The sequence below is a fragment of the Bidens hawaiensis genome, unplaced genomic scaffold (assembly GCF_021521415.1).
Source record: "Bidens hawaiensis isolate Kalapana, Puna unplaced genomic scaffold, B.hawaiensis_p1.1 tig00025567_1, whole genome shotgun sequence".
Lineage (NCBI taxonomy): Eukaryota > Viridiplantae > Streptophyta > Magnoliopsida > Asterales > Asteraceae > Bidens > Bidens hawaiensis.
The window spans coordinates 8,732-33,832 of NW_027505055.1; the positions used below are offsets into that span (position 1 = coordinate 8,732).

At 32.2% G+C, this 25,101-nt stretch overlaps 1 long non-coding RNA gene across 1 annotated transcript; it reads right to left on the reverse strand.

The window, feature by feature from the left end:
• Positions 1–22,716: 22,716 nt before the first annotated feature.
• LOC143610276 (uncharacterized) lies at positions 22,717–23,999 on the reverse strand. Its single transcript, XR_013149562.1, has 3 exons — positions 23,872–23,999; positions 23,171–23,264; positions 22,717–23,069 (listed from the first exon to the last, which is right to left on the reverse strand). It is a non-coding gene; the product is annotated as an uncharacterized LOC143610276 (long non-coding RNA).
• Between the last annotated feature and the right edge of the window lie 1,102 nt (positions 24,000–25,101).

Consider the following 25,101-nt stretch of genomic DNA (forward strand, 5'->3'; position numbering starts at 1 on the left):
TAAATAATGCCATCTGGATTCATTTTTGTATTCAAGGAAGTAGATGAAGAGAAGATGATGATGAAGAGAGCGAGTTCCCAGCGACTCCCCGCAGCAACGCACAAAGTCAAATTTCTCATTGAGCTTTATGTTTTTAATCTCGTATGTTTTTAATTAGCAGTAGCACAAGGTGTTCGGAGCATAATTTGTCCCGTTACATCTTCATTTGTTTCAATTAGCTTGATTTTTAACAGGTTTGTTTTTTCTTACATTTATATCGAACTTCCTATTCATGGTTTTATACCCCCGCCACAAGTGGTGTGGGGGGTCTAACACTACTACATAAATAGGTATTTGCCACAGAATTTTTGCTACGGAATAAATCCGTCGCAAATTTTTGCAAAAAATATTCCATAGCAAAATCCGTAGCAAACTTGAAAATAATAAGTATAATAAAAATGACTTCATAAAGCTGGTAGCAAATTACATAGCAAAATCATGAATACAAATATTTAAAGGTTCATTAATTTTTTTTAGTAAAATCTGTAGCTAAATTCATAGCAAACTTAAAATATAAAAATACTGGAAATGTATTTAAATAAAATTCGTTGCAAAATCCGTAGCAAAATCAAGAAAAGAAAGTTTAAACTAATTTTCTGAATCTGTAGCAACATCCATAGCTAAATTGTGGAATCAAATAGTTAAAAACAGTTAAAATAAAACTTATAGCAAGATCCATAGCAAAATTAAGAAACAATATGTAAAAAACTAATATAATAATTCCATAATAAAATCAATATAACAATTATATATTTAAAAAATAACTAAAAAGTCAGTAAAAGTCTTCACGAAGTCCCCAATAATCGAACTAGACCCGCGATTATTATAGAAGCTTAGGCTCATGACATTGTATATAAGAAATTGTGATCTTACTTTTGACAATACTTGAATTTCATGGCGCTTATTTGTTAAGACAAAATGTATGTTGTGAAATCAAGTTAGAATTCAAGTCAGCAGTATTGTTGTTTTCATTTGAATTTCAGATTGTTTCTTTTCAAATGATTCAACATCTCTATCTTTCATCTTTATAACCGTATCATTAGACCATTACAACCCAAGCTTACCCCTAAGACATAAAAACCCATCATCACCCGTTAAAAGTTTTGAGTCTTAATAACCTATATTAAACATTAAGATACGTATTAGCCTTGATAACCTATTGAGGTACATCATCGCCCATAAAGAGTTATAATGCGTCTAACGACCATGATATTCGTTAAGACCATGTTGAACCTATAGAACTCAACATTACTCATTATAATTCAATCTTACATTTTAAATCCTTATACGACCTAATTATAACCCACTATTATCCAACCGTGTCTCTTTATATAAGTTTTATAGTTTACTTTTTATGCTTTTTATGTACATCACACTTATTATATATATCTTTTAAAAAATAGTTAATATAAAGTTAGTTACTTTATATAATTTTTTGTACTATCTTATATATACCACGTATATAGAATTTAGTGTATTAGAATTCATTGTTAGTATTATTCAAAATCGTCACTATTAGTTAATTTGAGATGTATAGTTCATCGATTTTTATACTTTGTATTATATTTAGGACTAGAAAAACTGGTTGCGTTAGCTTAGAATGAGTTAGGATCGAAATGGATCAAAAAACAAAGGAGTATTTTGGTTCAACTTGGAACGAGTCCCGGTCAAAACGAACTCGGGTCAGAACGGGTTTCAGGGTTGGGAGGGGTTTGAATCAGAACAAGTTTCAGTTCAAAACAATTTCAGGTCGGAGTGGGTTTCGGATCACAATAGGATTCAGGATTGGGCTTCGGGTTTGAACATATTTCTTTCGGACCAGACGAGTTTTGAGGCATGGCGAGTTTTTGTTAGGGACGTGTTTTGGATCAAAACAGGTTCGGTATGGATCAGGTTTCGGGGTGGGTACAAGTTTGGGTCGGAACAAGTTTCGAGTTAATACGGCTTTTTATATATAAAAATTCATTAAAAAGAAATAATTTACAAGTTTAAAAAACTCTTAAATTTCTCATTACTAGTGAGATTTCCCCCTAAAAAATTAATTTCCCCACCCAAAAAAAGTTGAATCTCCCTCTTCTTCTCACTCTTTAACCTAAATGGACGGTTTTTAAAATTATCAGCATCAAAATTTCGGCTGAGGCGCTTTAAATCAACCCACACCATCGCACATCAACCGTACAGGGCTCTCAAATCTGACAAACTATGGTCTTCAAATCGACCCAAACCATTGCACATCTCTACTGTTACACCATAGGCAGACGCCACTTCCGATTGTTAAATTGCGATACAGGTAATCTTCTAGCGTTTACGCTCTTACAGATTGGTTACCCAACAATAAGTTATCTAGAATTACTTTTGTACACAAATTAGATTAAAAGCAATGTATTTTGTTCAGTGGTATAGTCTCACTTGGAGATGCACATCAAGTGCTCGATGAGATGCTTCAACCAAGATTTCATGATGTAGATTACTGGCCTCTTTCGTTTTATCTGGTATTCTTTATTTTGGAATTTGGATACAAATCTTTACTAATCTTATTATTTGAAAATGTATTATTTTCATAGATTAATAGTAAAGTGTTCCATATCCGCAGAAAGGAGAATGTTTTTATTTAGATCTTCTTATGCGAAGGATGATGATATCAATGCTGAGGTAAAACATTTTACATGTGATTTTCTTAAGTACATTTGATTTGATCATAAATGAAAGGAAAATTTAACACTATCACCTATACATTATTTTACTTTGTGAATCTTAGGACTTGAAAATATTTTACTAGCTCATGGTTCCACTTCAGATCAAAAAAATAATACCCCAGACTTGCCCCCAGTGACATCCAATTCAGGTTTGAAAGCTTCATTTTTTGTAGTGAATTTTGTTTATTTTTGGCGTATGCTTCTTAAAAACTCTACCTTTTTGCACATGAGGCAAGTATTTGTTGTGTAGAATTTGGGGCATATTAGTGACTTGTGGTGGAAATTAGGGGTACCATGGTTTAGTTTAATACCATGAACTCGTCCTATCTCTTTGGTTTCATGTTGGGTTTCTTTCTTTACTTTTGGTCAGTTCAGTTAAAAAATTTCACTGTAGCTAATGTTCTGGTTTGTGATTTATACCAAAAATCGGCCTTATTAAACCGGACTAGACCGTAGGAATGATATATATTTATATTTTTTAGTATTTTATATTATGTAGTTTATGATTTTTATGTATTTAGCTTTTATAATTGAGTTTATTACTATGTAAATCAAAGAGTGTGACTTGAGGAAATATGTTTTCATCATGGGCATTAGATAGTAAATATGCTTTGTCAGGTGTGATTTTAAGTCTAGTAATTTAGTTGTTTTTGATACTTCTTTAGTTGTGATTTGAATTCTTTTTCATGGTGTCTATCATACAAACCGTAGAATATACATTATATATGATTTATATCGGGTTTAATACAAAATAAAAAGGTTAACATACAAATTGGATACACACATTTACAAACTTGTAATTTTTTATGTAAAAGAGATTTTCCTTTTTTTTCCTATGGAACATTGATGTGTTATTAAGGATGATGTGCGAGTTTAATATATTATAGGTGTAACGGTTGGAGGAAAAAAATAGCTCAGCTGGAACAGGAAAAAAGCTTACTTGGATCATGAAAAAGTAGAGAAACATGCTATGTTAGAGGCAATTAAAGAAAATGTGAGATTCTAAGCTGAATTGAATGAGAAACTTCAATTGTCACGAAACCAGCTACAAAACTTTCCACCAAGTTAAGATATATGGCCTTATGTTGGTATATGAAATTTCAGTTTTTATTGTATTAGTTTTTGGATGAATTAGACATTTCTTTGCATTCATTAGGATATTTATGCTATTTGGTTTGGATATTTATCTTTTGTATTATATTTTATAAACTTTAAGTTGAATGTTGACATGAAAAAAGTGGAGAAAAAATATAAAAAACAGAAAAATGTCGAAAAATTCTGTACAAATCTATAGCAAAAAGGTTACATAATATGTATTGAAATCAAGCGAATTTTTGTAGCTAAATTCGTAGCAAAATTTATATAAATTATGTAGCTAATTTTCGTAGCAAACTGGATAGTAAAAACATAGCAAATACCGTAGCAAAAGCATTGTATGAAATTGTAGCTAAAGTTGTAGCCAAAACTCGGTAGCAAACTCCGTGGCTAAAAAATCATAGCAAAAATCTGTAGCAAAAAAAACATAGCAAAATTCCGTTGCTAACGATTCATAGCTAAAAATCTGTAGCAAACATTTTTGTAGCAAAATCCATAACTAATGTAACTAAAATAACGATGTCTCTTTTCGTAGCTAAGATTGTAGCAAAATTTTGAATCCGTAGCAAAAACCCGTAGCAAAAAAGTTAGCTACGGGACTTGTAACTACGGACCAAATCCGTAGCTAATCCGTAGCAAACACCTGTTTTGCTACAGATTAGCTACGGATTTGGTCGTTGCAAATGCCTATTTATGTAGTAGTGAAATACTAGTTCCAACTAATATGTATACGGTGAGTATGATCTTATATTTTTTTTAATGACAACACATACGTTATCTAATTCTACACAACCAAAAATCCATTTTAAAACTTACAATGGAGCTTGAACTCACTACTTGGTTTAGAGGAATTTCACCAATTTCATTGAATTAAATTGAAGGCCTATGGCATTAAAGTTGAATATGCGGTTTACCGTCTGGGGGGCATGGTGCGGTGACCCTCCTCTATTAGAAAGGGTTCAAATCCTACGCGCTACAATAAATAATTTATAAAAGTATTTATATAAGTATATTAGTTTGCCGCTAAAAAATAAATATACGGATTACCAAACAAAGTATTAATTTGATGTAAATTTGTAATAATTACAAAATGCATCATGGTCAACATGGTGGATGTGTACTTGTTATACATAGTATATCTATTACATGTGATGACATCTAAGCGGTTAACAAACTTTAATTAAAGCTCTTCTATGGATTAATATATTTATATCGTAATATCTAGCCATAATAACTAAAAGTTGATTTTATTTAACAACAAATATAATTTTTTGAAATAGTATAATTAATTAAACTCAAATGGTGACGATTCATGGCATTAAAACATCTTGCAAGAACACAAAATGAAATCAAGAAACAGATCAATTTAAAAAGAAATATTACATTATTACATGAGGGCCAGATTAAGATGCATAACCTTTAAACAAGAAAAAGGGAAAAAGAAACTTATAAACAGTAAAAGAGATGTGACAAGAGTAGGACGAACATTTTCTAAGTTACACAAACTTGAGACGTTGTACTAATTAATATTAAGTCTATTAGGGAGGTCGGGGGTCCCCCAGCCCGAACTAGAGTCACCGTGCGGGTACATCATTGCACGTAACACAGATATAGACATCGGATAGGGGGTGCGGGATGTGGTCACAAAAGAAAGGAGAGGAGATGAAGAGTTATGTTTGTCTGTGGAGAGGAGAGAGAGAGGGGTAGGCTCAGGGATATCGTGGTGTCGTTTGAAGCGACTAACGGCGGGTTCAGATACTGTTGAGGAGTTGTAGGGTGGTGATTGGATGGTAAGGTTTCGGTGGATTACACCCCAGCCTTCCTTAATTATTTTATCCGCCCTCTCCCTACTCTCGTCTTGCATATAGTGGCCCCTCATGTGACCAGCATAACTTTGGGACGTGTCAAAGACCCTTCGACATCTAACACAGGGTCCGTAACATTTACGTTTTTAGGCTCTACTCTACTAGGGCCAGCAAAAACTTGGGTTTGATTTGGTTGTACTTGGGCTGGAGTTGGTGGCCCTTCGGTCAAAGGAAGTCCCCTTATCCTTTATGAGTCATGCCCCAATGCCATGTAACCCAAAACCGGTGTTAGATCAACAGGTACCCGAGGGGTTTCATTTCTTCCTCGTGCCTCATTGGCACTAGTATAGGGTTGACCTATGGGGCCGCTGTGGTCAAGGTATTTGGTCCAGTCAAATATTTCAACGCTACAAATTTAGGAATTTGGGGGACAAATATTTCACGAGAGATAATCATAGCCTTGTTATGACTCTGCCTGTTGGAAAAGTTAAACATGGCTGAAAGGACAATAGAAATTTTTTACAAGAGACTATCAGGGTGATTTGTATTGATGTCTTGGGTTGTTTTTATACTACTATTGCGTGGTGGAGCATTTAATTAGTTTGGTGAATAATTAATGACTTTTTTTAATATCAATCTTATGTGTTGTGTTTAATAGTTAGTTAATAAAAAGTGATGTCAGACAGGCAATGAATTATTAAAAGCATTCACCTTCTTTCCCTTATCCTTCTTTTTATAATTATTGTTTGGGTGAACTTTTAAAATTGTTTATTTGTTTTTTGAAAAGCAAAGTAACTTTTGAAAAACTCCAATTTAAAATTTTTGGAGGATCTTTATCGAACATCTTTTGTTTTTTAACAAACAAATAGCAAATAAACAAGTTTTAGAAGCTCACCCAAACACCCCCTAAATAATAAAACATTTTTCATTTTTTTCTTAATTAAATAATATTTTTATAGTTTTATCATTGCATTTTCTCTTTTCTTCTCTCACAACCATTTTCAAGAAATATTAAAAAGTTAATGGGGTTGAACAGTGTCTTTTAAATATACAGATAAACAGTAAAATTTTATCTCTACTTATTCACAACTACTCACAACTACACCCTACAACATGTAAAACTCAATCACAAATATATAGGGAAACAGATGTGAATGCACTAATTAATCAACCCAAAAAACACAAGTGCCATAGATATGGGTTACTTAGCCAAGTCTTTAATCTTACTAATAAGTGTGTTATATATTTCAATTTTTTTTATTTATTTTCAACACTAGGTTAATAAAATAAACCAACTATAACAAAAACAAAAATACTTAAATAACAATACTTACAACAAACTTCATTTTCTTCCTTTGGACATGCATGCCCTAATTTCATCACTTTCTTTAACTTACTTATCAATTTCAATTCCGAATTCAAATTCATCGCAGTTCTATTGAACAAAGTCGTTGAAAATGCAGTGAAACTAAGTCGAATTCAAATTCATCGCAAATTCTATTGAACAAAGTCAATTAAGGATTACAGAATATAGATTATAAATTCTACAAGATAAAATCCCCTCATATGTTGCAGTGTCAATAAAGGTCGTTCACAATTGGAGGTTTCTATCGTAAATACTTTTGGCATTAATACGCTTCACGACAAATTTTTTTGCGATAATTAATTTGTGTCCATTTTTAGTACAAACTTTACAATCGAAAAGTACGAATAGATTTCATGACGTAATATTTATGACGAATTTTGAGATAGAACTTTGTCGACGGATTTTGTGACAAAACAAACAAATAATATGTATTTTCACCATATTATGCAATGCAAATGATCTAAACATAAACTTAGGTCAATAGACATGTTACTAACGAATACCTAACCCATTAAAACCCATCATAATCTTAAAAGATAGATAACATACACAACTAAAATAAAAGAAATAAAAATGAAACAACGATTCCTATGTATAATTGGAGAACAGACACGATGAACCGCTATCTACTACTCTTCAAGAAAGCGTATAAATACTAAGTTGTTATAATTGAAAAAAAATGGTATTTGTTTGTGAGAACCATGGATGAGAACTTCAATAAACAACTCCATCAATGGAGTTATCATTGTCTAGTTGCCATGGATGCCGATGTACCACTGAATGTCATTTTACCACTTTTGGACTAATTGCTAATATTCTTTAGTTATCATTTGTTCAGTCACTTAAAAACGTGTTTCACAGTTTCAGACAAGATTTTTTTCATCCATAAGACCCCACCAAAATGCATTTCCCCTTAGACCCCACATAGACAACCTTATTCCCCACCAGGCGCGTTGCATCAGACCTTGTTAAGGAGTTGGAACCTCATTGGTGTAGCTTCGTCTTTTACGACTTTAGAGGTTTTTTAGTCTAATATCCTCAACAACATATTCGCCTTTTTTTTGGCAGATGTAGAATGTTTTCTCTTGGTCCATTTTGTAATCTAGGTTGTGATGATTCGTGGCTTTTTTTCCGTGGCAACTTATGTTTAAGCCAAACGAGACTTATGAAGTCAAAGGTTTCTTGTCAATGACGGAATTAGACCGGTGGAAGCAATGTATGTAATGTTTTTTTTTAATTATTCCATTAAGATTTTCTAAATTTAATGTCACATCATTTTTTGCGTCATTAACGAGTCATTTGAATCAGCGTAAAAGTAAATGACCGAAGGTGCCACTAATGTAAGACTTAATTTCTACAATATATATTTATACACGAACAACGTCACTATTTAAATAATGTCATTTGGATTCGTTTTTGTATTCAAGGAAGTAGACGAAGAGAAGATGACGACAAGGAGGGTGAGTTCCAGGCGACTCCCGGCAACAACACACAAATTCAAATTTCTCATTGAGCTTTACGTTTTTTATCCCGTATGTTTTTAATTAGCAGTAGCACAAGGTGTTCATAGCATAACATGTGTCGTTACATCTTCTTTTGTTTCTATTGGCTTGACTTTGTGATAGGTTTGTTTTTTCATTACATTTATATTGAAATTCCTTCACGGTTATATATCCCCACCACAAGAGAGAGGGGGTCTAAATACGAGTTCCAACTAATATTTATAACATGAATATGTTCTTTTATAATTTTTGAACGGCAACACATATGTTACCTAATTCTACACCACCAAGAATCTGTTTTAAAACGTGCAATGGAGTTTGAACCCACTACTTCGTTGAGAGGAATTCACAAATTTCATTGAATTTGACTTAGCTTCACCGCATTTTCATTGACTTTGTTCAGTAGAATTTGGAATGAATTTGAATTCGGAATTGAAATTGGTAAGTAATTTAAAGAAAGTGATGAAATTATGGCATACATGCCCAAAGGAAGAAAATGAAGGTAGTTGTAAGTTTTCTTTTTTGTTTTCATTATAGTTGGTTTATCTTATTAACTTAGTGTTGAAGATAAATATAAAAAATTGAAATATAGAAAACACTTATTAGTAGGATTAAAGACCTAGCAACCCATATCAATGACACTTGTTTTTTGGGTTGGTTAATTAGTGCATTCACATATTTTCCCATGTATATTTGTGAGTGAGTTCTACATTTTGTAGGGAGTGGTCGTGAGTAGTTGTGAATAAATGAGAGATAAAATTTTACTGCTTATCTATATATTTAAGAGACATTGTCACCCCATTAACTTTTAAATATTTTTTGAAAATGGTTGTGTGTGAAGAAAAAAGAAAATGTAAAGATAAAGCTATAGAAATATTTTTTAATTAAGAAAAAAGAGAAAAGATGTGATATTTAGTATAATTATAACTAAGGATAGGGAAAAGAATGTGAATGCTTTTAATGTTTCATTGCCTATGTGGCATCACTTTTGACATTTTTAATAGCATATTAGTCTAATTAATGACATGTAGTGAAACTAAGTCGAATTCGATAGATTTGTCATATTAGATAGTGTTTCATAAAATAAGGGATCAATTTTGATTCTGAATAAGAAAACGGAGTGTAAAGCACATCAAATTCAGTAGATCTGTCAAATTACATAGTTTTTCTTTAAATTAGGGTTTAATTTTGATTTCAATCCAAATTCATTGTCAAATTGATCAAAACAGAGCATCAAACATGTCTAATTCCATCAATTTGTCGAATTAGTTGATACCTTGGATTGCACATCCAATTGTACAATTTCATATCCAGCCTTCGAAACCAATGCTTTGGCAAGAAAAGACTAGTAACACCCCCTTCGATTTTGGGGTTGTAACGGTGGTTGGCACCATTGTTGCATGCATAGCCTATGGGTGGCGCTCCTCAAGAGACCAATTAGCATAACACATGGTCTAATATACTTCTAATGTTACACATTTGTTCATCACACGACTCAAACCCATGAGGACATCATTTACATTACTTTACACACTTTAATATTACTGCTAAAGACTATTTGGTGAATGCAAATTTTCTTACTTGTAATAGTAACATTTTTGTAGATGGCATGGTTTTCAACAATAATATACAAAATCCACAAAACAAGATTCAATATATTTGTTATTTATTACTTGTGTGCATTTGATTTATGTTTGACAAATTTAAAAAATTTATATGTATACTTTTCATATTTAATTTTTTTTTTGTTTTTAAAAAAAGTTGCAAAATTAGCTTGAATTCGAGTTTCAATCTAGAGTTGAAAAGGTATTAAAACTTTGTTTTTCATATGACACTTATTCAAATTATGAGATTCTCTAAACAATATCATACACACACACACACACACACACACACACACACATATATATATAGAGGGGGATAGAGAGGGATAGGATTGATTATTTTTAGAACCACTTTGAGTTTTAAGAACTCGAAAGAACTCAACGTAACAATTTTTTTTTTTAATTTTTTTTACACATATGTAATATGTAAGTGTAAGTAATGTAAAAAAAATTACAATATTTTTTTACACACCGAATCGGCTTATTACACATGCGTAACTAACAATTAACTTGTGTAATCATAAAAAATCTTTATTTTCTATCCTGTTTAATTTTTTAATCAGATTTATTCTCAGACACATATTCAATACTTGTTTAATTGATTGCATTACCCATATTGAGTTCTTAAAGTTCTTACAACTTATCAAGTTCTCAAAGAATCATTCTCATATAAAGATATATATATATATATTTATAATTAATGATATTATTGTGTATATGAACATAAAACATAAATACAAATCGATGTATATTTTGTTGGTACCTTTGAAAAGCCCGAAACAACAAAAATTTTAATGACAAAAGCACATTTGCTTCAAAGATATTAAAATGCTTCCTTTCTTGGATAATTATTAGGGAAATTACAAGAGAACCAAAATGACTTTTTGTTGGAATATCAACCAAGAAAATAGCTTAACATGAGTTTATTTGATGTTATGTACTTCGGTTCTAATATAAATGCTTAAGGTGTATCGCGCGTGTTGCGACAGAACTTTCAAAACATTGTCCACATTGTTATATAAAATAAATTTGAAACTTCTACAATTTCAAGAAGTTTCATTTCTTATACATGAGAAATCGTTCACTAATTTACCATTTATTGTGAACAACTTCCCTCAAATTTCCAGTTCCAAAAGTTGCATCAATGCGTTTTTAAGCGAGGACACGAAATGAGTTTGATAAACAATCGTAATCAATAAATGTTCATTTAACTAGTGGTTAACTAACCTTACTTCCTATAACTTTTTGTGAAACACATTACACGTCATCGAAGGTCCATAGTTGTGTCGTCATCACCGTCATATATATTCTCTCAAATCTAATGTTCTCGCTCATGGGTCATATTTCCTTCATTATTTAGGATGAGAATAGTTTGATTCATGTTTTTTCTTCCAATTCAAAGTTAGAACAATCATATCTAAATCAAATCAATGATGACTATTAAGTTAGGCACATTACTTTCGTCTAGTTTCATTCAATTTCGTTATTTGAAGTAATCTGATAGCAATGAGCATCAAATAAACTTTGTCATAAATGAATGTGACACATCATGGTTTTAGATGTTTGAAAAAATATAAGTTTTTTTTTCTTTGTAGGATTTCAAATTTTCACATTAAATGACAATTAATCTCTTATAATTCAAAATAAAATACATATATAGCAAACCTGTTCGTTTCATACGGAATTTCATAATATACTAACAATCATTACCATTTAAAAAGTTAACAATATTTCAGTGAGTTTTTTACTAAATAAGTGTAGTTAGAAAACTTATTTACCAATTAGGTGTACTTTCAAACATATTTACCAAAATGAGTATTTTTATATTTGTCTCTCTCATGTCTCCTAATCTAGTTGGGTAAATCATAATTATTAATCATTATTGTCATTACGTTCTTTTTTTATGTAATGTTTTTATACTGATTATAGTATTAATTTTTAAAATATAAAATCATTTTATGAATTTTCGAAGGAGCACGATGAGAAATCAATACAATTATATATTTTGTAATGTAGCACTGATCGAAGACTTTCAACAATGATATTTTAGTTTTAGAAACTAAAGGTAATTATGTTTTTTAAGTCATTATACTTTTTCGTTGTAATATTAATGAATCATAACTTATATCATATAAAAATATGTTGTTAAAGTTATTTTGAATACCAAATAAACTATAACTTATATTTTAATAGTAATTAGTAAATAATTCAGAGTTTGAACAGGTCATGTCTATGGGTGAACTCGAACATAAAAAGAAGCAAATTATGTCCGAAGCATCAACCAGAAACCAACAACTGTATTCGTAGATTGATACGAAAGGTTTAATATGAACAAAACACTATATTATTTTTGAATAAACTTTAGATAAAAGAGTTTATTAGAAAGCTATAAAGCTGCAAGTAGATTAGTATGTGTTGCCTTACCTTGATAATTTAAGTTGTAATTTTGTGTAACTTGTTATTCTCTGTTGTAATAAATAAAATAATAAACTGAAATATAGAAGTTAAAAAGGAAGAAAAAAACATAACATAACATTCGTTCAAAAGAAGAAAAAAAAAACAATTAATAAATAACAATATCCATTATCTCCTTATTTAACCGGTTGACATATAATTCCCTAACAACTAAAAAATTAATATTTGATATTCAAAATAATTTTCGCAACATTTTTCATACCATTGTTGTAAATGTTCAACGCTACATCACAAAGTTCATATTAATTTTTTCCTCTAAAAACGATATGGATATTGATTATTCTCACTATACTTCAAAATAATTAGTAAAATGAAGCATTGTAATAATAAAGAGCTTAAATGACAATATAATGACTAATAATTATGTTTTACCCATTAGATTAGGAGAGATGAGAGAGACAAATAAAAAATTACCCATTTTAGTAAATAAGTTTCAAACTACACCTAATTGGTAAATAAGTTTTTTAACTACACTTATTTAAAAAATTCATATTTCACTAATGTCGATATAAATATCACCAGAAAATAAAGGGACCCACAAAAGTCCATCATCCTTTGTAAGTTTCATTAATATCTGCATCCGTGTATTCATCTTTACCTCCCCCAACATCATTGTGAACTACCCCATGAAGTAGAAAACGAAATAAATGTATAGTTGGAAAATATATATTGTTTCCTTTGTTGCGACCTCACCGTGGTTTGAATTGTGTTGTTATATATGGTTGTTCACGGTTTGGTTTTAACGGTTTTAGATAAAACGTTGAACCAAACTGTTACTAACGGTTTTTAATCATTGAATACCAAACCAAGACCGCTGAAAATTAAAACCGAACCAAACATAACCATTACTAACGGTTTGGTTTCACGGTTTGGATGTTTTGACCTTTATACAAGTTGTCATCTAAATAAATATTGTTGTCTTATTTTAAGACCCATTCCGGCTGTTAAATTTACATCATAGCTTCTGTATTGTCTTCAACACAGCTTAACCATAATAACCATGGAGTGCAAATACAAGAGGATTTTATACTACACAGTTTAAATACATTAGAATCACTAAATAAAAATCATCTTTTTGTTTGTAAAATTGGTGAGGACATGTATGAACCACGCCATGACTCTACAAATTACTAATGGAAGTTGGTTTGTTTTACAAAATGATAATGAATAACAGGATGAGCACCTAACTGTCATTAACCCAATTATATTAAACCTATAATAATAATATGGAGAATGGAAGCTGTGCAACTTAGCTCACTTTGAAATAAGCCTAGCACATGCATACATGTAATAATTAAAATAATTAAATACTATAATTTAACAGTATGATCTAGTTTTATACGACCGGTTTTTGGTATAAACCGTAAATCAAATCGTTCGCTACAATTTGAAATTTTTGAAACCGACCGACCTAAACTATAATATAAAACCTACCGTGAAACCAAACCTATAACTGATTTGGGCGGTTTCACGGTTTTAAACCAAACCGTAAACGCCCCCTATTGTTTATATACTTTTATCCATTTTAAGATCATAGTGTTTTTAATATTTCTTTATTTTTGTCAAATATGAAAGTATTATGATATCTCTCCCGAGAAGGTATCAAAATTAAATATTTTATTTTTGTCAAATATGAAATCTTGATAAAAAAGGAGTCTTTATAATATTTATTATCTTTTTGACTCTTTTATATAGGCTCAAGCTATTATGTTGTTGGCGGGAAATGGTGCATCTGCAAGCACACCGCATGCTAGGTTTCGATCTTTCATTTGCTGATTACATTGGGTAAAACTTCAATCTTGAAGAACCAATCTCCACATATCTGAGCTTTCGCAAAAGATTTTCGTCACCACGAGCCGTCGGTTGCCTAGGGCAGAAACCTAGCCGTTGTTGTACCACTGAATCACCGGAAACCCATCCCTGGCCGCCAACATGCTCATGCTCTCGAGACAACTGGAGCTGTCTCCCTCACCCACCTAACCGCCGACCAGTACACAACCACCACCGTTAACGGCTCTTTGCATTTTAATTTTAGGTTCTATTTTCTTCACCATTTTATTAGGGTTCAGCTTTGCAATTTTTTGATTAATTGATTAAATTTATATGAATGTAATTCAGGTTTTGGTCCAACTTTGAATTTACTTTTGATTCAAAATATTGATATGTTATCAAAAGAGATTAGATGTAGGGGTCTTTTGGCATCGAATAATCCACTTCTAGCTCATGGTCTGTTTTTCATAAATCTCTAAATGACCCGCTAAAAATGAGTTCTTTTTGAGATTTTGTTAAGGTTTATTGTTCTTTAGTATATATGGATCAATGAATTCTTGATTTTTAAGTCACCAATATGTAATATGTAAGATTGTTAAAGTTTCTTTTTTTTATTGTGTACAATTCTTCTGGCATAAAGTCATTTTGGCCACTATAAGACCATTATCTATGGTGAGGGGTTTTGAAGCCCCTCCACAGTGTCACGCGGACACTGGGGGCATCAAAGCCCCACCTAAAGATGTCCCTTTATGGTGGGGGGCTTCGAAGACCCTTTAATTTTTTAATTTTTTTTATAAAACCAGAAAACCATATAACAAATTTATTAAATACAATTATAATAAAGATCAAAACTAAATTTAACTAAAAAAAATCAATTATTTTTAGTCGTCGTCATCATTTGTTGTTTGTTTCTCCAAATATGTTCAACCAAATCCTATTGAAGACTGAAATTCGTTTCCCTTCTTCGTGTTTTTAATAAATTAGCAAGTTTCTCATCCTTGTTTAATGTTGTGATCGCCTATGACGCATCGTTGTACTCGTCTTGGCAAATTGTTCTACCCGAGTCCTCCAATATAATATTATGCAAGAGAATACAAGTGTACATTACATTTCTTAACTTATCCATTTACTGAATACGAGCCGGATGTCTAACGATAGACCAACATTTCTTTAATACCCTGAATGTCATTTCGATGTCCTTTTGAACGAATCATGTTTTTTCATGTAATATTTTCATTTATCATCTGTCGGGCACATAAATCTATGAACCAGCATGGCTCAATTCGGATAAATTTCGTCGACTAAATAATATATGTATCTGTAGTTGACATCATTCGAGGTGTCGGGTCCAACTCCTTTTATGAGACGGTCAAAATTGATAAGGGATGCATTTATCGCATCTATATCATTGTTTGCACCGAGCATGCTAAAAACGAATGTCATATCCAAAGATATAATGATGCAATAACCTCATGGATAATTGTTGGTCCATCATGATCACCCGATAATATTGATCTTGCCAAGCAACTGGGAAGGCTTCTAAATCTTGGTGTAAAGGGCTTCCTAGTGCAATCAAGACTACCAAGCATCCCGGGAAAACCGTGTCTCTGTTCATGCACTTCGTATACTTTTTGTATGTCGATTTGAGTCCTCCCCAAATATAATTTATGATATAGTTAAGGAATACCTAATATTAAAAACTTTAAGGTCAGTTTATAATGTTTACATTTAAAATAAGAGGATTTATAAATAAATATGTAAAATGATAACAATACTTACATTTGCAGAACGTGTAAAGGGCTTCACGAGCCACTGTCTCCGACATCTGTAAATACTCTTCCATGGCGTCGCTCGCGGTCCCGTACGCTTGTTGACAAATCGCCGCCTTGCAATTTTGCAATGGATGAAAACCCGGTCTACCTCTCGCATCCTCCCGTTGTTGAAAAAACGCATAATCGCGTTCTAAATCACCAAATATTCGTAAAAAAAGTTGGCGACTCATCCGAAAACGGCGTCGGAATCGTTCCGAATCAAAAGTCGCGTCCGGCGAAAAATAATCAGTTATCAACCCAGAAAAACATAAACTACTATTTTTATACCAGTTTACCATTGGTCCACATTGACACATGTCAGCTAACCTAATTATGACTTCTCATACTTCTCATATTTTTTGCCTTTGTAAAACAACTCAACCCTTAATATGCTTTGCGACATTTTTTTTTGCGAAAATTAATTTGTGTCCATTTCTAGTACGAATTTTACAATCGAAAAGTACAAACAGATTTCGTGACGAAATACTTGTGACGAACTTTCATATAGAACTTTGTCGACGGATTTTATGACAAAACAAACAAACAATCTATATATTCACCATATATGCAAATGATCTACACATAAAATTAGGTCAACAGACACGTTACTAATGAACACCGAACTTATTAAAACCCATCATAATCGGTAAAGAAAGATAACATATACAAACAATAAAAGAAATAAAAATGAAACATCGATTCATGTGTATAATTGGAGAACAGACACGATGAACCGCTAACTACAACTCTTCAAAAAAGCGTATAACTACTAAGTTGTTATAACTGAAAAAAAAAATGGTATTTGTTTGTAAGAGCCATGAATGGGAACTTCAATAATCAACTCCATTAATGGAGTTACCATCCATAATAATGGTAAGTTACCATTGTCTAGTTGCCATGAATGCCAATGTACCACTGAATGTCATTTTACCGCTTTCGGACTAATTGCTAGTATTCTTTAGTTATCATTTGTTCAATCACTTTAAACGTGTTTAACAGACAAGATTTTGTCATCCACAAGACCCCACCAGAACGCATTTCCAGTGGCGAAGCTTGGACTAAGATAACCGGGGGGGACTCAAAATGTATTTTTTTTAAATCAAAAACCAGGGGGGGCGGGATCAAATTTTAGAACGAAAACGGCTAATTTACACTACGTATAAAAAATTTCGGGTGAAAACGGGTAAATTTACACCACCGCGCAAAAAAATAGGGGGTCCAAGATCAAATTTAGAACGAAAACGGCTAAATTTACACTACTTATAAAATTTGCTGACGAAAACGGGTAAATTTACACTACCGCGCAAAAAAACAAGGGGCCAGGCTCAAATTTTAGAGCGAAAAACGGTTAAATTTACACTACGTATAAAAAATTTACAGCGAAAACGAGTAAATTTACACTACCCCGCAAAAAAATAGGGGGCGGGGCCACCCCGGCCCTAACTATGCTTTGCCATTGCGCATTTCCGCTTAGACCCCACAGAGACAACCTTGTTGCTCCCCAGGTCGTTGCGTCAGACCTTGTTAAGGGGTTGGAACCTCCTTGGTGTAGCTTCGTCGTAAACTTGTAATAATTACACAATGCTTCATGTTCAACATGGAGGATATGTACTTGTTATAAATAGTATATCTATTACATGGGATGACATCGATCCTTAAGCGGTCAACAAACTTTAATTAAAGCTCTTCTATGGAATAATATATTTATTTCGTAATATGTAGCAATAATAACTAGAAGTTGGTTTTTATTGAACAAAATATAATTTATTGAAACGGTATAATTAATTAAACTAAAACTAGGGATGGTAATTAAGCCCGAATTCGATGGGAAAACCCGAAACTCGACATAATTGGGACGAGTAATACTTGGCCCATTAGGGTTTGTGATTAGTTTTGAAATTTTCATGGGTTTGGGACGTGTTTGGATTTATAATAAACCTGATTACCCGATAACATTGATCCATTTACCCGATTATAAACCCGGCATACCCGATATAATTTTTTATGTATATTTATTATGAATATAGTTTATGTATAACACAAATTACATATGGTTCATTTTAGTTGAGTTATGTGTTTCTAATTTCTAACAGTTTAGTGAATTTTTATAACCTAGAAGTTGTATGTATATAAGATATATACATACTAAAAGAGATGGTGCGTAGATAGTATTGCAAGTTTGATAAAGTCAAGCAGTTGTTTTGATTCTTCTAGTTGCTTTGAACATAGGGATGTAATTGGTAGGGATGGCAAAAATCCCCGAATCCGACGGGGAAACCCGAAAACCGGCTTATTTCGGGTCGGGTCGGGTTTTGTTTTTTCGGTTTCGGGTCGGGTTTCGGAGATTGTTTCGGGGATTGTTTCGGGTTCGGGTTCGGGTTTGGGTTCAGGTACCCCCGCCCCGATATAATATATATAAATATAAATATAAATAATATATATATATATATATATATTAAAAACCTACATCCAGTTTCAATTTCATATATATAGAAACTTGTTCGGAAGAGACCGAGGCATATTGCCGCACCATTGAATATGAAATGGATGTGGAAGAGGTAATAATATTTATAAAATTTACTATTTTTGTAACATAGCTTTTATTCTTTTAACTTGGTTGATTTATTGATAAATATTCTTAATGTAGGTAGGTACTAAAGAAAGTGGCACGACGACTTTGGATGATTTGGTTTGATTTGGTATTTAGATTTGGTCGAAAGTTTGTAGTTTGTGTATTTGGCATGATTTTTCGGCCATGTAGACTTGGTTTTATTTCCTTTGTAACACATTGTTTCAGCTTTCATGTGTGTGATGCAGAAGTTTATTTCGATAAATGTTCAGTTATGTGATGAACCAATTTCGGGTCGGGTCGGATCGGTTTCGGGTTTTCGGGTTCGGGGACGAGGCGGGTCGGGGGGGGTACAAAAAACCAAACGGGGAATCCCCAAATTAAACCCGACGGGTAATGGGGCGGGTACGGGGATGGTTTTTGGTTTCGGGTTCGGGTTCGGGTTAAGCAAAACCCGCCCCAAACCCGCCCCGTTGCCATTCCTAGTAATTGGTAATAATTGTTTATAATCGATTAGTTATATTTTGTCAAAACCCGATTAAAATCTAACGAGTTTTGGGTCAAGTATAACCGATATGTATTTGATCGAAACCCGATGGGTATCCCTGAAACCCGACGGGTAAATATCCGATAAATACCCGACGGGTTTGAGATGAGCTTTAATATTTGGGTATGGGTTTGGGATTACCTATACCCGATCCATTGTCATTCCTAATTAAAACTTGTCATATTTCCTTAGTTGTAGAATTATTTTTTAAGAGTTTGTTTATAGATAAAGTTCAAAACCACTTTATTTTTTATTACCTTCTTTTAATAAGAAAAATAAACATTAAAAATGGTTTCCTGAAAAAAATTAAAAGTCATTTTAGTGGCATTTTCTCTAACTAGTAATGTAACTTTTATATGTGATTTTATTAAAAAAAAAATAATCATGTTTTTTTTAACATTAAAAAAAATAAAAAAAAAATAATCATGTAACGTTTTTATAAAAAAAATTTTAAACTTTTGTATCTTTTTTTGTTCATACACGCTTTTAAAAAATCAAATTAAATTAATATTTTATTTATTTTCTCTTGGTTGATCGGGCCGATGCGTTAAATTAATGTTATTTGGAAATAAACCGAATTCGTTGATCAAAACGAATGTTATTTACCACTTCTTTATTAAAAACGATACAAAATGTCATAAAAATATTATTTATACATGTTTTCATCGCTACACACAAACAACAATCTACATAGAGATAGAGTTACAAAATAGTACATCATACAAAACATTTAGAGGCACCGTGGCAATAGGTAGGCATTGTGTTGACAACAGTGGTGATGTGAAGGAGAATGGTGGTGGACTGGTGGTGGTGGTGATGCTGTGGAGGCGGATGGTGCTGGTGTCCTTGACCGTAAATCTCTCTTTTTTCTACTTTCTTTTATCATGTATATTGCTAATATTTTGTTAGGTAGTGAAATTTAGCCAATTATGTGGTGGGAGGGTACAATAAATAAATCCCACACGTTGAAATGACATTTTCTTTTCTTACACATGTTTATAAGTGTGAACGACCAGATACAAATTATTATATGTTACATTTAAGACGTACATAACATTATATTAGATTCATATATAGATAAGTTCATTCGTACATCAAGATGTGATTAAAGATCACATAAAATCTCGTCCCTCTATACTAAATAAAACAAAACCTTAAATGACACAAAATGAAATATGTCACACTCAAGAACCAAACAATCATAAACTCTTAATTAAAGAAATATTATTTATTACATATAATTAATAATAATACTCACAAGTCACAACACATGAATAAAGGAAAGATACATATTACATTATACATAATACATGATAGACATGCAAAATTACATTATAGTACAAGATTGATGGTGATGGTGTGGATGATGTTTGTGCGGAGGTGGTGGCGGTGGGTGGTGGTGGTGGTGGTGAACATGAGGTGGTGGTGGTGGTGGCGGTGGGTGATGGTGATGAGGTGGGTGGTGGTGGTGGTGATGTGGTGGCGGTGGCGGGGGATGGTGGTGTCCTGGTCCTGGCGGTGGCGGGGGATGGTGGTGTCCTGGTCCCGGCATCTTTCTGTTTTCTTTGTATTTTTGTTTATGTGAATATCTTGTGATTGTAATAGGTATGAATTTTATTAAAGAGTTTGGGAATTTATTTATAGGACATTTTTGCAAGTCATTTCCTTAACATAGTGGTTTATATTTATTGTATCATTATATTGAAAGGGACTCATACCGTGTGCAAAATATTAAATAACGCGTAGCCTGAAAACCGCATTTTTTTTGTAATATTTGTGTATATATAAATACAATAATGATATAGATACGTGTTGAGTTGGTATAGATTATAGACTAACAAGTAAAATTGCATGCGATACAAAATATACGCTTTTAATAAACAAGTAAAATTGCATGTGATACAACATGTACACATTTAGTAAGCAAGTAATTTTAAAACACCTAAAAAAACTCGAAATAAAACACGCTTTATAAGGAATTAATATATTAAATTATATATTAAAAATAGTATTAAAAAAAACCTAAATTAACCTGCGTAACACGCAGGCTAAAAACTAGTAACCCATATTTGATAACTTTCTCTCTTTATAAGCAAGACACATGTTAATTTCTCAATCATTTTAAAATGTCTATAACTTTTTCATACGACATTGTTTTTTTTTTTTTTAAATCACCATAATAATAAGCGTTTTTTTATCTTTAATATGAGTATCATATTATTATACAAAAATAAAAAAAAATTAATGAGTTTTTTTAATTGTTTTTTTTTTCGTTCATTGTGTCTTTTAGTTGAGTTTTCATATGAATTGTATTATAGATTTTGATCATTATATTTTTCAATTGGTTGTTTCCATTGTTATATTACGTTCAATTCATTGTGTAATATGTTGTTTCCATTGTGTTTTACGTTTCAAGTCATTGTGTTATATATATTCATCGTTGTGTCTTACGTTTTAGGTCATTGTGTTATACGTATTCACCATTGTGTCTTACGTTTTAGGTTATTGTGTTTTACGTTTCAAGTTATTGTGTAACATGTATTAATCATTGTGTTTATGTATTAGATAATTTGTTGTTATTTCATCACTATTTTTACATATTATTATTACACAACTGTGTTATTAGTATTTAAAAAAACATAATGATTAGTTGAAACACAATGACGAAAAAAAACGCAATGATAAGAGAAAAGACACAATGGTGTGCGAAAAGACACAATGACGAAAAAAGACACAATGATAAGCGAAAAGACACAATGGTGTGCGAAAAGACACAATGACGAAAAAAGACACAATGATAAGCGAAAAGACACAATGGTGTGTGAAAATACACAATGATAAGCGGAAAAGACACAATGGTGGGGAAAATACACAGTGACGTAATTTTTGTTTTAAATTTTATATTAAAGATAAAAAAACGCTTGTTATTATGATGAATTTTTTTTTTAAAATATCATAAGAAAAATGTATAGACGTTCTAAAATGATGAGGATATTAACATGTGTCTTGCATGTGGAGAGAGAAAATGTGTACAATTATCTCTATAACATTTTCCCCACTTGAAACATGTCAATTATTTATGACTTCTCACACTTCTCATTTTGTTACCCTTTGTAGAATAAGTTGACCCTAGATACAAGTTTGTTGCAATGATCCTATGTGATTAAATTCTTAATTGTCAAATAGCCGGACAAATATGAAGACTATGCGTATGCCAAAATATATAATTTTCACATTAAATAATACAATTAGCAAAATATGCAAATATTTTATCATACTGAATCATTAAATAATAAGCTTTTTTATGATCGCCCAAATCTTACTAAAATTCATGACAGTTTCTTTTTGCGCTGCAACGCGCGCGGGCATAAATACTAGTTATGTTTAAATATACATTCAGTCTGAATGTATATTTAAACATAACTAGTATTTATGCCCGCGCGCGTTGCAGCGCAAAAAGAAACTGTCATGAATTTTAGTAAGATTTGGGCGATCATAAAAAAGCTTATTATAAAAATATATGGATACGAATAGTTGTTTGCTCCGGGGTTGTGACGGATCAACCATAGTTAACAACAAAGATTTGCAGTTATTAGTTACAGGATTTACATAGTTACAAAAGAATAGCACTGCGCTATTTACCAAAAAATAAAATACTATCATGTGTAAATAGAATTGCAAAAAACATTTACGAAGAATAATCTAAAGTAATCCAAAAACCTTATATCTTCCATCATATTTATATGGCCTTGCCTCCATCCCACCACTTGCACCAAATCAACCCTCACAACTACAACATAGGTAATCAATTTTAAAAATAAACTTAAATTCCATATTCACTACTATACATGAAAAAAGTAAAAAAAAAAAAAAGTATATGTCATGTTTTACCTTTAAATCTCTGCCCAGCCGAGGTCAGATGCTTAGCATCACCAAGATCATCAAACTAATGTATTGCCAATGCCAACAGAAAAATAACCCCAACCTGCAGAGCAAAAGTATAAACACTTAGCATGAGTATACAACAGTTAATATAAGCATGTAACAAATGGTCAAAGATGACTAAACTATCCGTTATCTCATCAATTAGAACAATACCTAAATATATAATGTACAAAATGTACTAATTAACATCTTCACTCTTATAATGTAAAACACAATTTTGTATCTTATAAGGACTTTGAGATGCTATGTAACTACCAGACTGTTTTATAATATAACAAAGATATATGTATGGACAACAAACCCATTTAACAACGAATTTCTCCTCTGCAGGACTCGGTGGGGCAGTTAATACAGTAAGAGCCCATTTTTGTTTCCGTAGACGATAATTTTTATTGTAGTTTATTTAAATTTAACAAACCACAGTGAATTTCTTGAAAAATACTTGGTACCATGATAAATCACATCTAAAATGCCTTTTGATTTCTTCAGCTACACCAACTGGTTTATTGATCTCTTGTATGAGCATTTAAAGAAACACAAAGCATGAATTCATAATCACTTTATAGATATTAAATATTGACAGCACAATTTGTCAATTGTAAATTTAATTCAAATGACTGATATAAGTAATTAATTTAGCAACTTACTATGGCTAATTATTCGAATTCCAATTGCAAACTGAAGTGCCCTAGCTTTCCCAACATTAGGGTCATATTTCGCAAGTCATGATTCCAATTGAAAACAGCAACACGTCAGAGACTATATGAAATCAGCAACCAAAAACATGTACGCTAAAGAAACCAATATTCTTGTATTCCTATAACTCAAACCACCCTAATTTAACCATATCCAATAAGAATTGAATTTCTATCAAAGATATATGATTAAAGGCTTTACACTTATGATTGAAACCTTAATTTCCCAAATCACATAAGCAGTAGAATCAACACTTAAATTTCTTCAAACAAAAGGTTGAAATAGATTTAAATATAGCAAAATCAGTGACAAACATACCCATCCACCAATTTGCTTTGTAAAGTAGGAAAACAGGCACACAAAACGTAAGGAGCTTACTGCAGTTTAGGATTTGAGAGTTGTGTTTCTAATCCGACCCTCTGTTATCTATCGCCTCCGAGGGTCACCACCGCAACAATAGAGATGCACGCGGATGGAGGGACCTGTACAATCTGTATGTCATGTGAGGTAACTGCCAATTGCTCTTAAGACTTATACAATCTGCAAAGAAATTAGTACATTTGATGAACAGTGGTAAATGTGAGGTAACCGCAATCTACCTTTTAATATATATATATGTATATGTATTATGGTGGCCATTCATGGCTTTAAAACATCTGGCAGGAACACAAATTGAAATCAAGAAACATATCAATTTAAAAGAAATATTACATGAGGTCCAAATTAAGATGCATAACCTTTAAACAAGAAAAAGAAACTTATAAACAATAAAAGATATCTAATAAGAGTACGACAAACATTCCTAAGTTACACAATTTGAGACTTTGTGTACTAATTAGTATTAAATCGATCTATTAGGGAGGTCGGGAGACCTTTGGGTACCCCAGCCCGAACAAGAGTCACCGTGCGGGTGGGTATAGACATCGGATAGGGGGCGCGGGTTGTGGTCACTGAAGAAAGGAGAGGAGATGAAGAGTTATGTTTGTCTGTGGAGAGGAGAGAGAGGGGGGTAGGTTAAGGGGTATTGCGGTGCCGTTTGAGGCGACCAACGGCGGGCTAAGCCGCTGATGAGTTGTAGGGTGGTGATTGGATGGTAAGCGGGTTCCGGTGGGTTACACCCCAGCCTTCCTTAATTATTTTCTCTGCCCTCTCCCTACTCTCGTCTTGCCTATAGTGGCTTC